The sequence below is a fragment of the Cavia porcellus genome, unplaced genomic scaffold (assembly GCF_034190915.1).
Source record: "Cavia porcellus strain 051 isolate PalLab524CR breed Dunkin Hartley unplaced genomic scaffold, mCavPor4.1 scaffold_7, whole genome shotgun sequence".
Lineage (NCBI taxonomy): Eukaryota > Metazoa > Chordata > Mammalia > Rodentia > Caviidae > Cavia > Cavia porcellus.
In genome coordinates this window covers 59,333,974-59,355,049 of record NW_026947490.1, presented here as the reverse complement: position 1 = coordinate 59,355,049, position 21,076 = coordinate 59,333,974, and positions in this window count along the sequence as shown.

Below are 21,076 nucleotides of genomic sequence, written 5' to 3'. Positions count from 1 at the left end.
TTTCCTCTAACATCAGGAATAAGGTGAAGATGTCAATTCTGACACATCTGTAATTAATTCTACACATGTCTGAAGTACTAGCTAAAGCAATTAGATACAAAAAAGAAATAAAAGACGTCAAAATAGGATGATGTGAAAGGTCTCTGTTTGCTACTGACATGATCATATATATAGAAAACAAAACCCTAAAGATTGCACCAAAATGCTGTTAAAACTGATGAACAAACACAGTAATGTAGTATGCACAATCAACACACAAAAATCAGTGGCTATTCTTTACACTGAAGTAATTTGAAAAGAAAACTAAGAAATCAATCCCATTCAAAACAGGATAAAAACTATTTAATAAATTTAACTAAAAATGGATATTATATCTATATACACATGCATTTCGTTTCACTTATTTGGTTAAAATTACTATATAAATAAAACATACATTTAGTGAAAGAAATGCTAAAGGTCACATACTGGTTGAAAGATGTCCTTTGTTCATGGATTTGAAGAATCAGTGTAGCTGCCATGTCTATACTACCCAAAGTAATCTACAGATACACTATAATCCTTATTGAAATCTCAATTGTATCTTTCAAGGATTGAAAAAACAAAACTAAAATTTGCGTGAAACTACATAAACTGACTAGTCAAAGTCATACTGAACAGCAACAACAATAACAAAATGCTGAGACATCACACTAATAGGCTTTGAAATATACTGTAAAGCTATAATAACCAAACATAAAATAACCAAGCATAAAAATGACACATTGACCAATGAAGCAAGATAGACAGTCTAGACATAAAATAACAAGTTTATGGTCAGTTGATCTTTGACCAGGATGCCAAGAACATGCCTTGAGGAAAGAGCAGTATCTTCAATAAATAATGTTGAAAATATTGTATAGCCACATGGAGAGGAATGAAATCATACATAAAGATAAACTCAACAAACTCAAAATTAATTACAGACTTATATATGAAACTTGAAACTATAGAACACATAGAATAAAGCAGAAGACTTTCACAACATTGGTACGGACAAAGATTTGCTGGGTTTGACTTCAGAATCATAGGCAGCAAAACCAAAAAATAACCAAGTAAGATTGCATCAAACTAAATAGTGCCTTCACAGTAAAAAAAAAAAAAAACAATGGAATGAAGAGGCCACCAATGGATTGGGAAAAATTCGTAAACCATAAATCAGCAAGCTGTAAATCTCCCACACAATAAGGAATGCAAATAATGGCCAGGACATAAATAACCCAATCAAAATATTATCAGAGGACCTCAATAGACATCATTTGGACCCCGAGCAGGGAAATAATCTATTGGGTGAAAAATAAATTGTGTTGTCAAACATTTATTGTTTTCTACATTGAGTTGTTTGTGACTAGAATAATTTGATGGGAAGAATAACTGGAAAGAGTCAAGGAAGAAAGGAAAAAGAATTTAAAGAGTTATCTGCCAAGATCAGAGATTATACAAAAATGCCTAGCTTTAAATTTCACACACATGCTAAGCTAAGTCAAAAACACCCAGATGATCGTCTAGTTCCTGTGTCCACCAGAGACAAGCAAATGGATTGCTGAGAGCATGTACCATGATTCTTGATTCTATATAAAAATGAATCTCTCAAGGGTCTTTTTAAATATAAAGAATGAGACCAGTCCACAACAACATTCCGATACTGTAAGATCATGTTTTAACTTGAAATTTAGTCAAAACTATTCTGTGGGAAGAAAGAAAACATCAGGCGAGAACTGGGTCATCTGAGTCAGGGGACCTCAAGTGGGACAGCTTTGAGCCCTCGTGGAAATGTCTGGGGACAGTTTTCCTTGTCACCAATAGGGAGAGTATTACCAGTATCCAGTGGTTAGAGACTAGAAATTCTGCTAAACATCCTGCACAAGTATGTATCTCACAAGGAACAATGACCAAATTAAGCTGTCAATAGTGCCAAAGGGGAGTGGTCCCAATCTAAGGCTCTCTTCCTTTTTTCTCTTTCGTGCCACAGAGCCACAGATTGTGTGTGTGTGTGTGTGTGTGTGTGTGTGTGTGTGTGCACCCACATGCGTAGGAAAGACAGGCTATGCTTACACATATATATGAAAGGTTGTATTATGGTTTTGAAATCTCACATGTTCAAAAGTGAGGCTTTCAGAATATTATTGGATCATAAGGGATCTAAGTACAGAAAATTGATGCCCTTTAATGAGATCACATTTGCTGCTGTTATTGTGAGGCAATGAAATAAGAGATAGGACCTAATGAAAGGGAGTGAGTTGTGGGTGTGTGATTTTAGGGACTATGTCTTGCCCTGGCCCCTTGCTCTCTCTGCTTTCTGGCTGTGATGGAGTGAGCCAATTTACTCTGCCATGGTTTTTCTGCCTTGTCACAGACCTAGAAGCAGAATTGAGTTACCATGGACTGAATGTTCTGAACCGTGAGCCAAAAAGAAATCTTCCTCCCTTTAAATTATTTGCAACAAGTGTTTTGCTACATTGGCAGGTAGCAGGTCAAAACAGTAGGCATTTGGACAGGTCAATCTAGGGAAAGAAATGATGATCTACTTCATTTAGTGACCCATGAAATGAATTTATTTTATTCTTTAACTGTTGGATTGCTCAAAAAATTCATATAAATCCTATTTGCCATAAACAAAGAACCCTAAAATATCTGGCTGTGGTCTTGACGTTTTCTTCGTTTATTTCTTTTCAATGTTGGCAAAACTTTGCTTCACTTATCACCAGTGACATGTTATTTGTCAGTGTGCTCACGCAAGTCAGAATGAAAAGGAAAGCATCATTGTACCAATGAAGGTTTAAGTGGAAATTATCATCTGCATCCCCTTCTGAGGTTAAATGTCTCTGTGTGCATTTAGTTATCTATAATTTTGACAAATATTTTTTTCACCATCAGTGGCTTTCACAGTTACCCACTGTTAGTTATAGAAATTGATGCATCCATTTGAAAAGTGATGTTTAGCTCAAATGTTTTTTTTTAATCTGAGATTAGAAAATGATTTCAAAATTACAATACCCTATGTCTGTTGAAAAAAATAAGAGACAAAGCAGAATCAGTTAATTATTCTGACTCTTGCTCCATCTACATGTTATTTTTTCTACAGCAGAAACTTCTCTTTGCTTTTATATTGACTATGCAATGGCAACCTCCCTGACCTAGAGTTCCTGGCCAGCCCTGAGGATTCGGCCTCTTCCTCTTCCCAGCAGCCTGAGAACAGGGCCAGCAGTACTTGCACAGCCAGCTTTGCTCTGTGTTTAGGACTTGTCAGTTTCCAGTTCTGGGCTGTACCCATCCCCAGAGAAAGCTCTCTGTCTGCAGGTTTCCCTTTGGCATGCAAATTAACCATGGCATCAGAGAGAGGCAGGGATTCTCCCACCAGAACTTCCCACTTGGGTTGCTCCCCCACAGAAGGAGATAATCTGTGGTGCTGTTTTGATCAGGAGAAGTTCCTGGCTTGAAAAATGAAAGGAATGCAGAGTTTGATTCATAAAACATCAGGATTTATTTTACTCTGGCCTCCTTTGTAAGATTAGACAATGGCCTTTCCCAAAAATTGTAGGATGGTTAACCTGCCCTGAGTTAACCTGGTCATTGAACAGAATGCCTTTATCCTAGAAGATCTACCTGGTTCCTAGAAAGACTTATTCTATCAAATCATGGACCAGAGCTTACTGAGATCTTTCTTAAATATAAATATAAATATGAATATAAAATAAATATAAATATAAATGTCCTATCAACTCTTGTTACCAATGAGTTTTAAAATATGTTTTTTCCAAAGTGGCAAGACTAAAACCAGGACCAAAATAATGGATAAATAATAAGAAGTAGTCAGATAGTTCTTTCTCAGATGAAGAAGGGATCAGTAAATGATTCCCACTTCATCTGGGGGAGGGAGGAGAAGGAAAGCAGATGAAAAATGAAATTAAAATATGTTATGTGCATGTACCACCCCCACACAGGGAATGTAAGCATTATGTACAGCAGTCATGTACTAATAAAAATTATTTAAAAAATAACGTTTTGGAAACATTCACCAATAAAACAATCTATATTTTAAAAAACCCAGATAATTAGCATTGAGAAAGTCCAGTGAAATTCAGAATTTAAAGATTACAAGAATATAGAAATGAGTGACTAAAAGAAATGCAAAATCTAATTTATAATCCTTCTAGTTTCTTAAAACTGAGGATTTTAATTCTTTCTTAACCAATGAAAGATGCTATAGTTATGATTCCTATAAATAATGCTAAAAATTCAAGGTCAAGTTCAAGGGAAATTTGTCTCCTTTTTAACCCAGGTCACAACTGCTGTGTGCACAGGGGCTAGAAAGGTGGTGTTCATAAATGACACAACTGATAAGGAACCATGAGTAGTGGCCATTACGTGACTTAGGCATACCTACTTGTCCTGAGGAGGCAATGGGAATACAGACTCAACGGATCAAAATTTTTAGTAAATCTATAAATCCAGAGAGTTGGAATGTAAAATTTCCTAGTTTTCAAATATTAGCAACAAAGAAAATCATCTCTTAAGTGCAATATGAGCCCATGGCCAGAACATTTGAAGAGGAGGGAATGCTTGCAGCTTGGTTCATTTCCAAAAGCCAGCAGCCCTGTGTGCTGGGGCCCTGTGTGGCAGTGGGGTGGCTGGAGGAGAAAGCAGGAGCTGCAAGGATCCGTTACAAAGATTTTATAGTATATAAGATATACATTTGAGTATTATGCATACGATGTGCAGCATGGATAATGGATTTATAACATGATTCGATGATGTATTTATGAATAGATTGATTTACATGGTTGTAAACCTGTCTATTTAATTTCTGCCTGACTTCTATTGGAAATAGCTTTAAAAGGTAGTGGCCCAATATATTTTTTGCTTCAGTAAATTAGGATAACACTAGCACTGAAAAAGTTGATTTTGATTCAATAACTTTTTCTGAATACAAATAGATTCACTGTAGTGCACTTAGAACATTCTGAAAAGCACAGTGGAAATAATGGCAAATCCCATAACATCAGCTCCGTCATGAATGAGCCTTGAAAGTCAGCCTCACCTCATGCCAGTGAGATGGGGACCTGAGCAGAGAGTCAGTGCGGTGGCTAGGGGTTACTTCTGGACTATCCATCCCTCCAGGGCCTATCAGAAGGAGCTGGGTGGGTGCAGGTTCATCTGAGCAAAGCTAAATTCAATAGTTGTCTTAGTTCACTTACATTGCTATAATAAAACCTGAGACTGTATAATTGATAAAGAACAAAATTGTCTTTGCTCACAGTTTTAGAAGCTGGGAAGTCCGTGATCAAGGTACTGGTAGGCTTGGTGTTGATGAGGGCCTGGTTGGTGTCTGCTTTCAGATGTCAATTTGTTGCTGCATTGTCACATGACAGAGAGAGAGAAGGTGGTGTCCTTACATCGCAGAAGAAGACAAGATGGCTGAATTCTGTGGGAAGTCCCTTTCCCAAGGTCCTTGATCCCTTTTGAAAGGGAAGAGCCCTCATGACTGCATCATCTCCTACTCACCCATCATGCTGCTGCACTGGGCATTGATTTTCAACGTGAATTTTTGGACACAGATATTCAAGTTGTAGCTCTATCCTTTATTTTGGAGACTCATGCAGCAAGCATCCGAATATGATCAACTAGTTAAGCTTGTCACAGACTTGTGAGGCAGCATAGCTATGGATTATAGAAAAAAATATTATTCCTTTAAGATTTAAAACCTAGAATTATTTGTTGAATGATATATGCACTTTAAGCTTTTGCTAAGTATATCTAATGTCCCAAGCAGCAGTACTGAATTATAATTCTCCTTTCCCTGAATCCTCATCAATGTCCATTATTAGTGTGTGTTTTCCAAAAATGTCCGTGAAATGTCTCTCACTCCTTATGCCTTCAGAATATTAATATGAAATGACTTAGACTGCACCCTGTCAAGAAGCAAGCTTGTGTGTTCTCCCCCTCATACTGGGTGGACACTTTCCTGGAAAAATGACTCAGTGCGATTTCCATGGCCAGAGCATGGAAAGAGACAGATTTTATGTCGTTTATCTTGGGGCAGTCACTTTGGAGAATCAGCCACCATATGATGAGGAAACCAAACAGGCCTACAAGGGAGGCTGTAGGCATGTGCTCCATGGGCACCCCATCTGAGGTTCCAGGACACAGGCATCGGGCAGACGTGAGAGTAATGAGTTCCTGGCTGAACATGCAGGTGCTGTAGGGCACAAACTGTGTTGTGCCTTTCTGAATCCTCAGCTCAAAGAGCCCACGAGTGTAATTAAATAGTCCTTAATGCTGCTATAAATTTGGCACAGGCTTTTACATAAGAATAGTGTGTGGGTGTCCTTCAAATACTTTAACAGTTTGAACGGTAAAAATTGGTACCTCATTTTGTGTAAATTCCATTTTCTTAATGTCCAACTGGGCAAGTTTTTATCTTTTTCCTCCTTCTCTTCTTCTTCCCCCTCCTCTTTCTTTTCCTTCCTGTTCTGATTCTCTCTTTTCTTCTCCTTCTACTCCTCCATCTTTTCCCCATGCTCTGCTAATCCAACCTTTCATCTCTTTTCCATTTGTATTGCTGCTCAGAATTTCTTCTTCAATAAAAACCGAAACTTTGGAAGGGGTTAGTGTAGCCTTTATCCATGTGATTGTGCAAAGCCATGCATGCCGCTCATCAGGATCCTGTGGGAGTGTTAGTGACACACACCACTCCAAGGAACAATTCAAAATTTTCTTATATATTTCATTTCCTCCTCTAATAATGTCATAAAACTTCCTGAGGATTAGCCATACTTCCTGCTTCCTGTATCTACCCAGAAAAGCTGTTATAGTGGGCACATTCTATATCAACTAATATCCTTGGCCACCCTGTACCAGTCTAGAGGTGAGTGTGCCACAGTGTCTCATCACTGGATAATGTTATCTCATATTGAAAATGTTGGAGTTTGTGCTTTGCGTTGATGTTATTCTTATAGTGAATGGTTCATTATTTCAAATATTTTCCCAGTTAATGAAGAGTGAAATGATAAGGTAAGAGATCCAAGAGTCTCACTTACTTCTGAATGTAAGAATGAAATTGAAGTTATGTATCTGACCTGACAATGCTCAATATAGCAAAATGAATCTACAAGTAGCCTCAGAGGTACAAAGAACACAAGCGGGGAGTTAGGTGTGAAACAAAGGTATGAATTCCATCATATATCATTCAACTCAGGCAAGATTTTGTGTTTGCTACCATAATTTGGATGACAAAATGTTTATCTTCACCTAAACATTCTTTAAGTGTGGCGTTTTACATGGATGGCAATCTAGTGATAATTGGATGGGATATGCATAAGGCTTTCTGAATGTGATGAGCTGAGATCTTGACCCCGCCTCTCCTGAAAGAAGTCTTTTTAATCCTCCTGAAATACCTGTTCTCTCTGGAACATGAGTCCCAGGAAAAAAGAAACTTCATCTGGGTTCAACCTCAGAGAATCAACTCAGAGGATGTCTGTATATAATAGGGATTTAACAATTATTTGAGTGAATATACATTTTTCTAGATCATTCTAAATATGTCCAGATCAATATAGAATTTACTCAGATAAACATGCCAAGGATAGGCAATATTATTATGTATCATTTTAATAATTGATCCGGCCTGTGGATCAATCCTTGGGGTATATACCTGGAGGGGGAACAGGGATGAAATAAAACAGGGGGGAGACAAAGAGAGATTGAAACAAGTTGAGAGAATCCAATCAAGCCTCATTTATTCAGGAAGTGGTCACATCCCTTATAGGCCAAGGGAGGGCTGGTGGGACAGGAAGAGGCTATGGGGTGGTTTCTGATAGGTCATCATCACGTCCAGGTATGTGACGTAAGCAGGAGAGGATTATGGTTAATGTAGGCAGGTGCATCATATGCCCATAGGAGAGAGAGAGGCGGGGAGGCAGCAATGGGGCGGTCGCGCCGCTCCCTACAAATAATATTATATTTTCTATGAATATTAATACTAAGATCTTGTTATGAATTCTGTAGCTCCAAATGATTGGAGTTTCTTCTTCTTCCTTATGGTGCCATTATCTTGGACACTTCCAATCCCCAGAAATCTCAAAGTATTATGACACATTATCAGGAAATTAGGGAATAGAGTTTTTATTTTGGAGGAGTTGCTTAAAAGATTCACATCGAAAGAAATTCTTCTAGATTCTACTTGGAAATTCCATTATTTTATATATTTTGAATAAAAAATGGGGAAAGGATTCAAAAGCTCATCTTTATCCTGAATATGAATGTTGTAAAACATGTATATAAGTATATACCAATCCTCCCAGAAAACTTATACTTAACTGTTCCAAACTAAACTATTAAAATTTTACATGTTAAAAAAAAAAAAAAACAGAAACTACGCTGAAGTATTGAAAATAAATTAAAATTTAAGGAGAAATTACAAGTTAAAATTTTACAAAAGTTTCCAGCCATAAACTCAGGAAAAGCAGCATGATTTAACTACACACTTGAAACATTTTTTGTAACACTGCATTTCCTATTTTTTTCCAGTGCAGACATTTGGTTTCCACTTCCTATTATTTTCTATAACAATTTGTGTAAGATAAAATACCTTAGAGTAGATAATTTATAACAGAAACTTAGTACTCATGGTTGGAAGACAGATTAGTCTGAGACCAGGCAGCAGCAGATTTGGTGTCTGCTGGTACTGCCTCTGGGACAGTACTCTTCTCCTTCTAAACTCATAAAGCAGAAGAGTGAAGGGGCCTCCTTCATAAATGTGCCAGACCCACTCATGAGAACTGATCCCTTATGACCTCATCTCCTAACACCATCAGTTCAGAGTTAGACTTTCTATAGATAATTTTTAGGGATACTCTAACATTCAAATCATAACAGTCCACTCTGGCCTCCCATAATTAATTCAACCCATCCCCCACAGTCATAAAAATTCTTAACTAATTCTAGAAACTCAAAATTCGAAGTGTAGAATCTCATCCAAATGCCCTTTAAATCAGGCTGGGTAGAGAGACTCAGACCTGTCATCTCAGTTTACTCAGGGTCCTGAGGCAGGAGAATAGCAAGTTTCAGGCCTGCCTGGGAAACTTTGTGAAACTCTATCTTAATAAAACAAAATAAAATTTAAAAATAAAACAAAACAGAAATATCTAGGGACACAGCTTATTGGGAAAGAGTGCATGAGACCCTCAATGCAATTTCTAGTACCAAAACAAACAAACAAACCGACTAACTTAGACTTGGTTGAGACTCAGGATATGATTCATCCTGAGGCAACTTTTTCTCAAGTGATGAACTTGTGGAATTTAGCAAGTTATAATGCTTTCAAAATGGTGAGTCCAGCATATGATGACATCTTTATTCCAAAATGCAGAAACAGAAAACAATAAAGGAGTAATTAGTCACAAGCAAGTCCAAAATCTTACAGGGCAGACACTAAATCCTAAATGTGAAGAATGATCTTCTTCATCTTCACACCCTACCTTCCAGAGACTCTAGGGTAAAAGACAGAGCCCTAGGGCTTCATGTATTCTTGACCCCAAAACACATGTGGTCATTACCTGGTGCCTAAAGCTATCTGGAGCTAGAGAGATGCTCAAGGTTTTTAAGTGTGTATGTGCAAGGCCCCACCAATGGCAGTAAAGAGTATGACCATAGTATAGCCTTGTGCCCACTGAGCATTGGTCTAGTCTTGGCTCTCTGTAGTGGCACTGCCCTCGTGGTCACTGTATGCCCAAGCCTGCAGCTCCCTGAGGCATCCCTGGAATCTAGGTGGAGATACACCTCCACAGCTCATATTTTTTGTGCACCTACGTAATTAGCACCAAGTGGATGACTCCACAGTTCACTAACTATGCACATGTCACAGCTAGGGTGATCAAGGATTTCAGGGATGAACTTGAAATCTTCCAATCTTCTTGGAACTTCTTCCAAGACCCTAAGAGTTCTAATCTGTAAAGAGTTTAAGAGGGAGGAGCACAGCTCCAAAAATCTCCAAAATGCTTTAAAGGGTCATTTGTCCGTTGTTTTGAAGAATATCTCTGGCTTTTTCTACCAATACTGATCTTATCAAGCATGCACTTGGACACACACTTGTTCTTCTCTCCTGAATATTGTTGCTCAGTTTTTACGAAAATAACAGTTTTCCAAATCGTTAACTTCTGTTTCCTTTTTGATCATAGATTCCACCTTGAAATTATTTCTGTCTTCTCGAATTTTACAATAAGCAACCAATAGGAGCCACACCCTACCCTAGTGCTGCGCTTGAATCTCTCTCATTAAATGTCCACTTTCACTGCTCACAATCTCTGTCTTCCACAAAGCACCCAGTCAGGAACAGAATGTAGCCTTGGTCTTTGCCACTTTGCAATAAGGAAGCTTCCCTCTAATTTCCATTGGCAGGTTCTTCGTTGTCACCAGAGCCCTCGTCAGAACAGCCTTGTCTTTCCCATTTTTGCAAACATCCCTCTGTGACTATTTGGGCAAACTTCGAGGAGGCAGAGGCGTTCTCTACAGCTCCCTTTTTCTTTTCCACCTCTGCAGACTCACCCATCATGTTTGGTCCATAATGATGCAGGCTTTTCCTAGTCCATACCTGCGCATGGTCCCAGCTACTGCTCATCACTTAGCACCAGTTTTTAGACGACCTTTTCTGCTTTGAAGACAAACTTCTGTTGACAAGGATATGTTTCAAACCTGTCCCTCCTACATAGGACAGACGATGGGGATGTTGCCATCTGAGTCTAAAGTGCCCAGTAGTTAGTATATTTTATTGCACCCTGACTTTTGCCTCTTCCCCTTTGTGTCAAGACATCAGATATGTTCATAGAGTTGGTAACAAATTATTTCTAGAGCTCATTTCTGCATTTACAACTGGAAAGCCAGCGGTAACCCATATAAGCAGTAACTGTGAACCTCGTAAATATGCTGCTAAATGCCAGTGAATCTCCAGTCCATTTTCCCTTATACAAAGCCTCAATATGCTAACTGCAAGAAAAAATACTAGGAGAAAATGAAGAGGGGATGGGAGAGAAGAGACTTCCATTGAGATAGAATTATGTATCAATGCTGGCTCTAGCATTTGTTAGCTATTTACTCAAAGATAATAAGTTAACCTTTCTGGGCACTGTTTTACTATTATTACCTGCCTCATAAGTCATAATGATCATTAAGTGATTCAATAGCTATAATGTGCTTCAGATTATGCCAGGCACAGAGCAGGCTCACAAAATAGCCTCTGTTTTCATATGATTAAACATTAGCATATTGTCAGTTATGCTAGTGTGACCAATAGCCTCTTCTGGAAAATATTTTATATTAAGCAGAAATACAAACATTAAAGACAAACTGAAAGATCAAACCTATGAAAAATAAAAGATGGTACTATATGTAATTATTAGCCTGTATTTCTTGGGAGACAATATTTTGCTCCCGATTCACAAGTTATGTAAATAGAAATGTCTTTTACAAAAGCAAACAGTGGAGAGATTAAGGTAAGGCAGAAATGTTAAGATACCCTCCCAGAATCCTGCCCTGGTACGATTACAGGTGCTTACATTTATCATATGGCTCATGTTTGTGTTCTGGTACCAACAGCTGTTTAAGCAAAAAGACCAAGAGGATTAGTTAATCATTAGGAGAAAAACTACCCCCAAATAAATCCAACATAGAGAATTGAAACGAAAATGTTGATAAGATTTTGTCAAGAATAAGTCTGCTGGATTCCCATGTTCATATGCAGCATTTCATTTTGCCTTAAAATAGTATTATAAGCACACAGAGAAGGTGACTTTCAAGCAATCAGGGAAGAAATCAGGACACCTGGAAAGGTCTATGATCTCTACTTACACAGTGGGACCATGAATCCAGTGCAGAATTTTTTCCCTCACTATTGAAGTCGCAGCCCTAATTTCCTCATCTCTGTATTTCTTTTTTATTAGAAAAACGTCTTCTCAGAGGAAGGAATGTGCTGAGAGGGGGCATGGGAAAGGTAAGGAAAAAAATGGAATTTTCCCCCCACTGGGAAAATTACTCCTACACTTTTAAGAAAACTGAGAAAGCAAACTTAAAAATTCAATGTTTAGTAGACTTTATGTCTAGTGAAGAAAACTTTCTAATGGCATAAAGTTTCTGCAGGGCCAGTTGGATTGCAGGCCGAGCAGCAGGGAATTCACCTGTGTCTCTATCTTGAACTTTCCCTCCAAAGATATCAAAGCCAAGTCACCTCTTCAGCAGACAGAAACACCCCTGTGCACGAGATCTGTTGGGGGACAGGGATGCGGGTCGGGGAGCATTGGTCCACTGCCGGTCCTCAGGAAAACAGCTGAGGGAGAGAAAGATGAGCAGCTAAGAGGCAACAGGACTCTGAAAGATCCAGTGATCGAAAGGATGAACTGTAATGCGTTAAGACCAGGAAACCCAAACCACATTTGAAACTGCTTTCAATGGAACCGGAGATGAAGCTCCATCTAGACCGCAGGAGTAATCTATGTGAAGCCCTAGGTCCTATCATTAGCACTCAGGAAATAAATCAGCTGGATACGGTAGAGTATGGCTATAATCTGAATTCCCTGCAAGCTGAGGCAGGAGGATCAAAGTTTAAGGCCAAGCTGGATAATATAGTGACTTAGTGAGACTCTACTTCACAATACAACTTAATTTAAAAGGGCCTAGTATGTAACTTAGAGCAAAGCTCAGGGTTCATCTCTAAACCTCAATTAAAGGAAAATGCATACATAATGTTTTTGAATCATTTGTATCTTATATTAAAGAATATTTTCCAGTAGACCATAAAGACTGTACCTTGAGTCCTTCTCTTATATAAAGGATGGCATTTCTAAAATGAGGACAGAGGACAGGAGGGCGCAGGAGCAGCTTCTTTCCTGGGGGCCAGGTGGACCCCACCAGCTATGGCAGGCTGGGTTCAGCCTGTCAAGGTTTCCTCCAGTGCTGAAGTGAACAGCTCTGACCACAGGAGGCTTCCGAGGGTCCGGGCCCTGCCCACTACTAACTGTATAATAATTAATGGAAGCTAGAAATTTCCAGAGTGACATTTTATTTCCTCTAGTTAACTCTCTCTTAGAAAGAAGCAAACAAGAGAGTTTTACATTAGCTGAGAAAATATGGAAAATATCCAAAATGATTCAAATGGGGGAGGTAACATTGGAGCTTTAGTTCATAACAACAGCAAAGCCAATTTTTCTATGAACTCAGATTAAATAGTAAATGTAACCTACTAAAACCAATGTATATTTTATTCTTAAGAGATAAGACTATTTCAAGTGGCCTCTCATTTGAGTTAAATAAATCACTAACATTTATTTGGTACATTATTTCAATTTATTGTGGTAGGTCACCATCTTTCTTTTTTCTCTTTGTATAACTAGAAATAAACATATTAACTCAAGGCTAACTTGCAGTATTCAGTGTCTACTGTATATCTTAAAGCAAATAAAAAGATCCCTTGTTTCTCTTCTTATAGAATGTGCCAGGTGACAAGCATCTCTGGATCAGGAGAGAGCTGGGCTTGGACATAGAAGGGAAACCAACTAAGTTAGAATTGTTCCTTTCCCAGATCTGTTCTTTGAAACTTAAGAATTGTGCTGATGGACTTGCAAAGTATTTGATGCAAGACCTACAAATTCTGAGAAATTCGCTTTGCCTCATTATTTATGCAGCAAAATCACAGACGTAGACAGCTATGGATGGCAGTTCTCTCCTGAATCATTAACACACAAGGTATATGCCTGAAGTATAGTTCTCTTTCTGAGACAGGGGCAGGGGACACCATGATGATTCATCCAATTCTAGTCTTCAGGCTGAGGTGCCTGAACCTTGGGCTGTACTCAGTATCTGCTTCTCTCCAGGGACTGCACTTTCCAGTACTTTCTCCTTCCACAGGTGGCTGTGACTCGTGATGTAAGGTGCTGGGAGCCAGGGGCCAAAGTCCCTTGTCTAGATGACTCAGCCACCCAATTCCACCTGGTAACTGGTGAGCTTCCCTCAGTCACACTTGCGTCAGAGAGCATGCTGAGCTGTTGGAACCGTGCCTTGCCCAGGCTTTGCGGATGTTATCTCCTCAACGCAAGTAAGATAGCACTTAGCCTCACAATGGGATCCATGTTCTTGACAGAGACAATTGCAAAGGTTTGAATTCCAGACAAGACAATAACAGGTTCTTTAAACGCAGAAACTTCTTGAGAGCAGGATTTTCATGTTATCATTTTTTGTCGTTTTGTTTCAGTTGGTTCTTGGTTTACTCCCTTAATCCCATACCTTAGAACATTGGTAGGCATAAGTGCTTAATGAGTACAGTAATAAATCAGTTAATTAATATACTTTATATTTAACATTTTTTAAGGTCTAGATCATTTTCTGACAAGACAGTAGAGATTCTAAAAAGTAGTTGATGTAGAAATAAGTTGACAGGAAATAGTCCTGCATTCAGTTTTCTTCCTATTTAAGAGATCTTGTTTCTGTTGGTTGGGAAGTTTGCTTACAGTATTGTGCCAAAAACAATGGGAAGATAAATCTTATGAGTAGTTTAGTGATGGATAAACTTAATGTTTGTTGAGAGTAGAAGCATATTTCTGTTTTGGGTAAGGAGTTCACAGGGACACAGATGGATGATGGCCCAGAATAATTTTTCAGTGACCTCTGAGAAATATAGTGCCAATAACAAATTCAGCTTATTTGATATAATTTCTTAAAATTACTTATTTATAGACTAAGTACATTTACATGATTAAAAGTGTAACAGACAAATAAGAATTGCTTTAAGATTACTTAAAATGTTGGTTGGGAAGATTCTAAAAATTTCTAGTAAATATTCAAATCAAATTATTAAAGTTCATTTCCTACTGGCCACCATCTCTTTCTTCCCAAATGGAAGCCAGGGATCACATGAGAAATGACTGTTCTGCAACTAAGCTACATCCCAGCCCATCATGTGGTTTCTTCATTTTCAGTTTCCACGTTGAATATTTGTCATGAAATTGCTGGGTTTTTTTAAAGCTCTCCTTGCCATTCCCGTTTCTGATCTTTCACCTTGACTTATTTTTACTCACAGAAAGCAAACTTCATCCCTTATGCTACAAAACTAGGAATACAAATCAGTGGCTATTCATTCCTATGAGTGTACATTGTATATTCATGCCCATGGGTATCTTGAGAATGCTGGTTGTGTGTAGGGGCATGCATGTCCCTGGTGGACTCAATTATTCCTTCATTTTAACACACAAACAGCTTGAAGCTGGCAAACAAAGTCTCTTGGACCAACAGGTGGTCATATAAGAAGGAACCAAATATTCCTGACCACTACAACCCTAAGGCCCTGAGTTGGATCCAGTTAGGTGAACAAATGAACATCCCCTCCATGGAATGATGGCTTAGTCTTTCTTCAGTGAGAAGAGGAGTAATTGCTTGAGTAGAACCAATGACAGGGTTTTTTTTTTTCCTCATCTCCTCATTTTCCAATCTAAATTCAAAGCTAGCAAGATACATGCCTAGGAGTCAGGACCCCTGTAAAGACCTAATGGCACATGTATCTCTCTCTCCCCTAACTTTAGCCAAGTAGTCACACAAAGTCTTAGCTTTTTTCTTGCACTGTTCCCTATGTTGAGATGATTCTCTAGCCCACAAGTAACAGAAATGCTCACACCTCTATGGAAGTTCACTTCCATGAGTCTAAGAAAGATCAATATGGCTGCATAGAGGAACCCCACCTTGGCTGTCCTGGGTTGCCTCCTCACAAGCGGGGGGATCCCTGCAGCAAAAAGACATGCCCACCCAGAGGCAGTGACTTAGGTTCCAGGTTCCACTGCTGTCACTTAGTACTCAGACAGGTAGAGCCTGCCCAAGCGTCCCTGTGTCCACTACCAGAATCCATGCATTCTTCACTATAAATCAAACCTCTCCTCCCCATTATAGGAACTGGAACAAGCGGGGAAGAGAGAGTTGTTGGGTGGAAGCAATAGGAGAATAGTACTGCAGTTAACTTTTTGGGATACAAAATGGGGGAGAGAGTTAGAGGTGAGTGGAGCGCTAGTTATAGGTCTGGAATCATCAGATTTGAAAATATTAGAACTGCACCTCTTCTTAGGAATCAGAGAACTCTTATTCTTTTCCACTAAGAAGAGAACCAGCAGATAGGAGCAAAGGTGGAGCATGGTATGTAAAAACTGTAGGTCATCAAACAACCTGTCTACTCTATCTCCAATATCAAATCACAGGATTAATTTATCAGATCTTCCCACCATGTGGTAAGGAAAAGTACCACACACACACACACACACACACACACACACACACACACACACAATTACCCTATGGCACAGAGAGTAGAGTCTGCTGTATACAAGGTAATACAAAGGAGGAGGGAAATAAAATAATGATTGCTTTTAAGGAATAATTACTAAAAATAGTCTGCTTTCATTTTTGATAGTTGTACCATCTAGCATTCCATAAAGATGACATTAAGTTCGAAATGACACCATGAATATTTCTTTAATATTGAAATGAAATTACTCACACTTAGCTAGAGAATGTAGAAAAGTTAGCAGGGAAGCATCCACGAGCGAACTGATATTGGTAGAATTATGGGTAGGTGGCTGTGGGTATCTGGGAAATCCCCAATATTCTAGATGGGACCCTGGAAATCTATTTTATTTTATAATTTTGTTTTATTATTGGGACCATATTTTGCTATGTTGCTCATGCACTGTCTGCCCCATAGAGAAGTGTGTCCCTTTTATAGGGATGCAGAGAAAGCAGGAGACATTAGGTGAGAAGGGTCCAGTAAACATCTGTGGTCAAAGTTCTCTGGCAGTCTTGCATCTCAGTGAGCAGAGTCCTTGAAGTGTGGGTGTAAATTTTTAGGTGTCTCCAGTCATCCCCAGATGTCCCAGGACCTGTAAAGTTCCTTGTTCTATCTCATCCCTTCACAGCATCCGGTGCTCGCTGATGAGATCTTGGTGCTGAGCTGAGTTCCCTGCAGAGCAGCGCCCTGCTGGCAGGCAGGTTTGGGGCTGGGAGAGTCAGGTCCCATTGGAGCCTTACACACTTTTCTTCATTTTTCTGAGGGGAATTGAATCATGTCCTTTGCAGTTTAAATCCTGTTTATATGGTGCTACTTGTTTTTCCTCCTGGCAACCTTATTTTGGAGGATGCACGTCCAGTTAGAGCAATTACTCACACTTGGGGTTTTCATCTCAGGAACTGAGATTATGTGCTCAAATAGGATCCCTGACTCCTATGTTTCTCTGCACAATTCGCAGGCTGAAAATATCAACTCAGACTAAAAGAGGGTCCTTCCAAAATTAGTATAGTGCTCTTCATTTAAAAATTATAAATTCATTCTTTATGGATAACCAGAAGACATGGAATTGCAGCCAGATGGGGAGCCATGGCTACTGGACATAGCTATGGCTATATGTTCAGACATATGAGGTGTCTAGAGAATTGATCCTGGGGCACTGAAAGCTTGTGTTCAGATCTGAAGGAAAATTCAATTAACACAATGTACTGTGGAATAAAAGAATTTAACACAGGCTGGGCAATCTTTACAACAAAGATTATGTATCTAAATATTGGTGCATCCCTACACTAATAGCAATTTTCCAGATACCTTGGGATAAGCAAGACTGTTTAAAGAAAATGCCTTTATTTTTGTTGAGAATTTTTTTCAATTTAATAAAAATCTATGAGCATATAATGTTCTATCTTACTTAGTAGATGCTCAATAAATGCTAGCCCCATGGCAGAGAATTCTCTTCTGTGCCCAGTTAGTCCACAGGGCATTCTGAGGAGCAATTGTTCCTCTCTTTCTAATGCTATTCAATCCCTCAGGTCCTATAGAGAGAGGCTAGGCCAATCTACTATACAACAGCTAAGGCCTTATTAGTGGCTCCCTCTTGAGTAAAGCACTGGCCTCATCAGAAAACAGATTTAACATGATTATCAGCTTCATTACCCAGAAGTGATCTGCCCACCTTCCCTAGGACTGTAGCCAGAGAGCTGCTCTCAAACCAGGCCCCAGCTCCCAGCACGGATAGCAGTGTCCTTTGGTGAGTGCACAATAGGCTCAGAACACCTATGGCGGCTGGCATGTCGTGCTGTATTCCAGCATTTTCTCTTGCAAGTTGTATTTTATCCAAAAACTGAAATGTATATTTCAAATCCTGAAAGCTATTGGGCCAAGGGAATAACCACAGCCTGGGGCAAAGAGCTGCATCTAGAGATTGTTTCTTTACCACAACACCACCAATTTATTGTATCACCTTGGGCAAGTCAGTTAACCTTGACTGATGTGCTATGCACTGAATACAACAGAGTTCTGAAAGATTTGAAAGGTTTCTAATGGATTCCTTACACATGCCTCTAAGGCACGCACGGATGGGAACTGACTAAATTAGAGCCCAGGTCTCGTGGAGACAGTGAAAAGAGAAAAATAATACATCTTCTGGAATTGAAAAAGCTGTAAGGATAGTAACCCAGACTTAACTTCCTTCTGTTTCTGCATTTTCTGCTCAGCAAAAGAACCACACAAATGCTTCCACAGAGGATTGGTTGAGCATGATTGAATTACTGTATGTTAAAAGGTCTAGCCTTGTTTCCAGAACACAGAATTCGGGATTTGTTGACTCTAAACTTGAACTTCAGGAACACTGTATTAAATGCCAACAAAACACAGCGGGGAATCAACATGTAGCGTAGCTCAGGAAGCCACGTGCTTTTAGCAGAGGGCATTATGGCAACTGTCAGTCAGATTCTCCTCCCTGAAGGCAAATAAGTTCATAGTTGGTCAGACTGAACAAGATTTGGCTTTGAAATATGGAGCACAGAGAGGTCAGTCCAGGCTTCCCATTATTTATTTCTGTGGTCACTGTTGCTTGTAAATGAAAATAAAAGGGTCCCAGCTTGCTGAGGTATAAAAGTAGTGCTAAAAATTTACACAAAAATAATACAAATCAGGTCAGAAATCAAAAACAAACATTTTTATAATAAGGGCTCAAGGAGTTTTTAAATTGTTTCCACCAATTTTTGGGTGATATCACTTTTTCTAGACTTCAACTGGGAATGTCTGTGTGCTAATGGTGCAGAACGAATCTCTCCACTCATCTCCACTATGATTAACAATATCATTACTCAGATGTCTACTATTTAAGTGAAATTTAACATGTCTGCAAATAAATGCCCGATCACCCACAGATTTAAAGTCCATAGTGAATTTTAGGTAATTCCTGTTTGATTCGCTTGGCCTAAGTACCCTGGCATCGTTTTTGCGTACGTGGTCATCATCACTACATTCCCCTCTGTCAGTACATCTTGATGGCTCAGGCTACAATAGAAGCAGAACCAAGCCACACCCACCTCTCCATTCCACACTGACAGAAGCCAGTGTCACTGCTGTCTCGATGCCTGCCATAGCTGCATGACTGGTGTCCCTGCTTTCCCCCTTACCTCTTTGCTTAGGTAACATGGTGGCCAAACAATCTAGAAAAGTTCTACTCAGATATTTCACTCATGGCCTTAAAACACTCTTCCAACTGCAAGTCCAAGTCAAAATCCTGGGACAGCCCATGCAGTCCTGCCCACCTGTGACCTTTACCCTTTAGAGTTCATCTAGCTTCCCCCTCCTTGCACCCACCACGATGACCTCTGTACTGAATTATATATGTGCCTTGGGTACCCACCTTGGGCTATTACACATTCCGCCAACTCCCACACAAAATCTGTGTTCCTGCCACCTCTCTCAAGCATCCACAGTGAGGCTCTGTGACAGATGTAGCCATGTGCACTTACCCAGGAACCACAGCTCACCTCATCGACTACCAGCTTCGTGACAACTTAAGAATTTGGTTATGTGGAGGATCTGTGAGAAACTAAATTAAAACCATAGGTAGGAGTAGAAGTTGGGGCATAGTTCTTGGAAAGTGTCATAGTTAGTTTGGCATTGCTGGGACAAAATACCCAACATTCACAAATTAAAGGAGGAAATGTTTATTTTAGTTCACAGTTTGTAGAGGTTTCAGTCTATAGTTGGCTGACTCCAAGGCAGGGTGGCATGGTAGAGGGGTGTTACAGAGGAGAAACAGTCCCTGGCAGGCATACAGGAAACAGTGATGAGCCTTCCTTTCCCTTTTATTCCATTCAGGCTTCAAGTCTATTAGTTGGTGGCACTAAAAACCAGGGTAGGCCTTCCTATTATCCACGCCTACAAGTATTTAAACCAAAGAGTGGACCATTTAGTTATCACATATGTTTAGCATATATACACACATCCTAGATCCAATCACCTATAAAGCCCCACCTATGAGTGCATGGGGGTTTGGGAGGAACACCTAGAAATAAATCTTAACAAAAAGTACATTTAAGTGCAAAAGGTGTATATACCAAGGGGGTCGGGGTAACACTGCTTGAAATGACATTAAATTCAAGACAATCTAAACTTCTATCAATAGGAACTTATGTATATGAATATAAACATGAATGTGTATGTATATATATGAATATAAACATGTACATACACATACTTGTATACCTTATGTACTACCAGACACAGAATTACCTTGGGAATGTATTAAGTAGTAAAAAAGAAAGCTGTTGAACATAGGGAAGCGTGGGTGCATTTGTATACATGTGCACATATTTAAAAGTAACTATAATCTCATCCTGTACAATTTCAGGCATAACTGTTGTTTACCTCTGGGAAAGGACACTGACATTATTTTATTCTCATTTCCTATTGTTTAACATACATACATATTATTTTTATGATTCAAAGTACTTTTTGGTAAAATTGGGCTTACTCTGGTATTTATACATCTGGATTGAAATGACATTTCTTGATCAAACTATGAATTAGAGAAAATAATAATCTGTGGCTCTGATTTTACATACATAAAATAAAGTTAACTATAATCATGGTCACACAGGATTGCTGTGAATGTTAAAAGAAAAGGTATAGAGAGACAATGTTTGACAGAGCATATGCTACAAACTCAGCTGTGAAAAATAATATATGATTTTATCATGGAGAGTG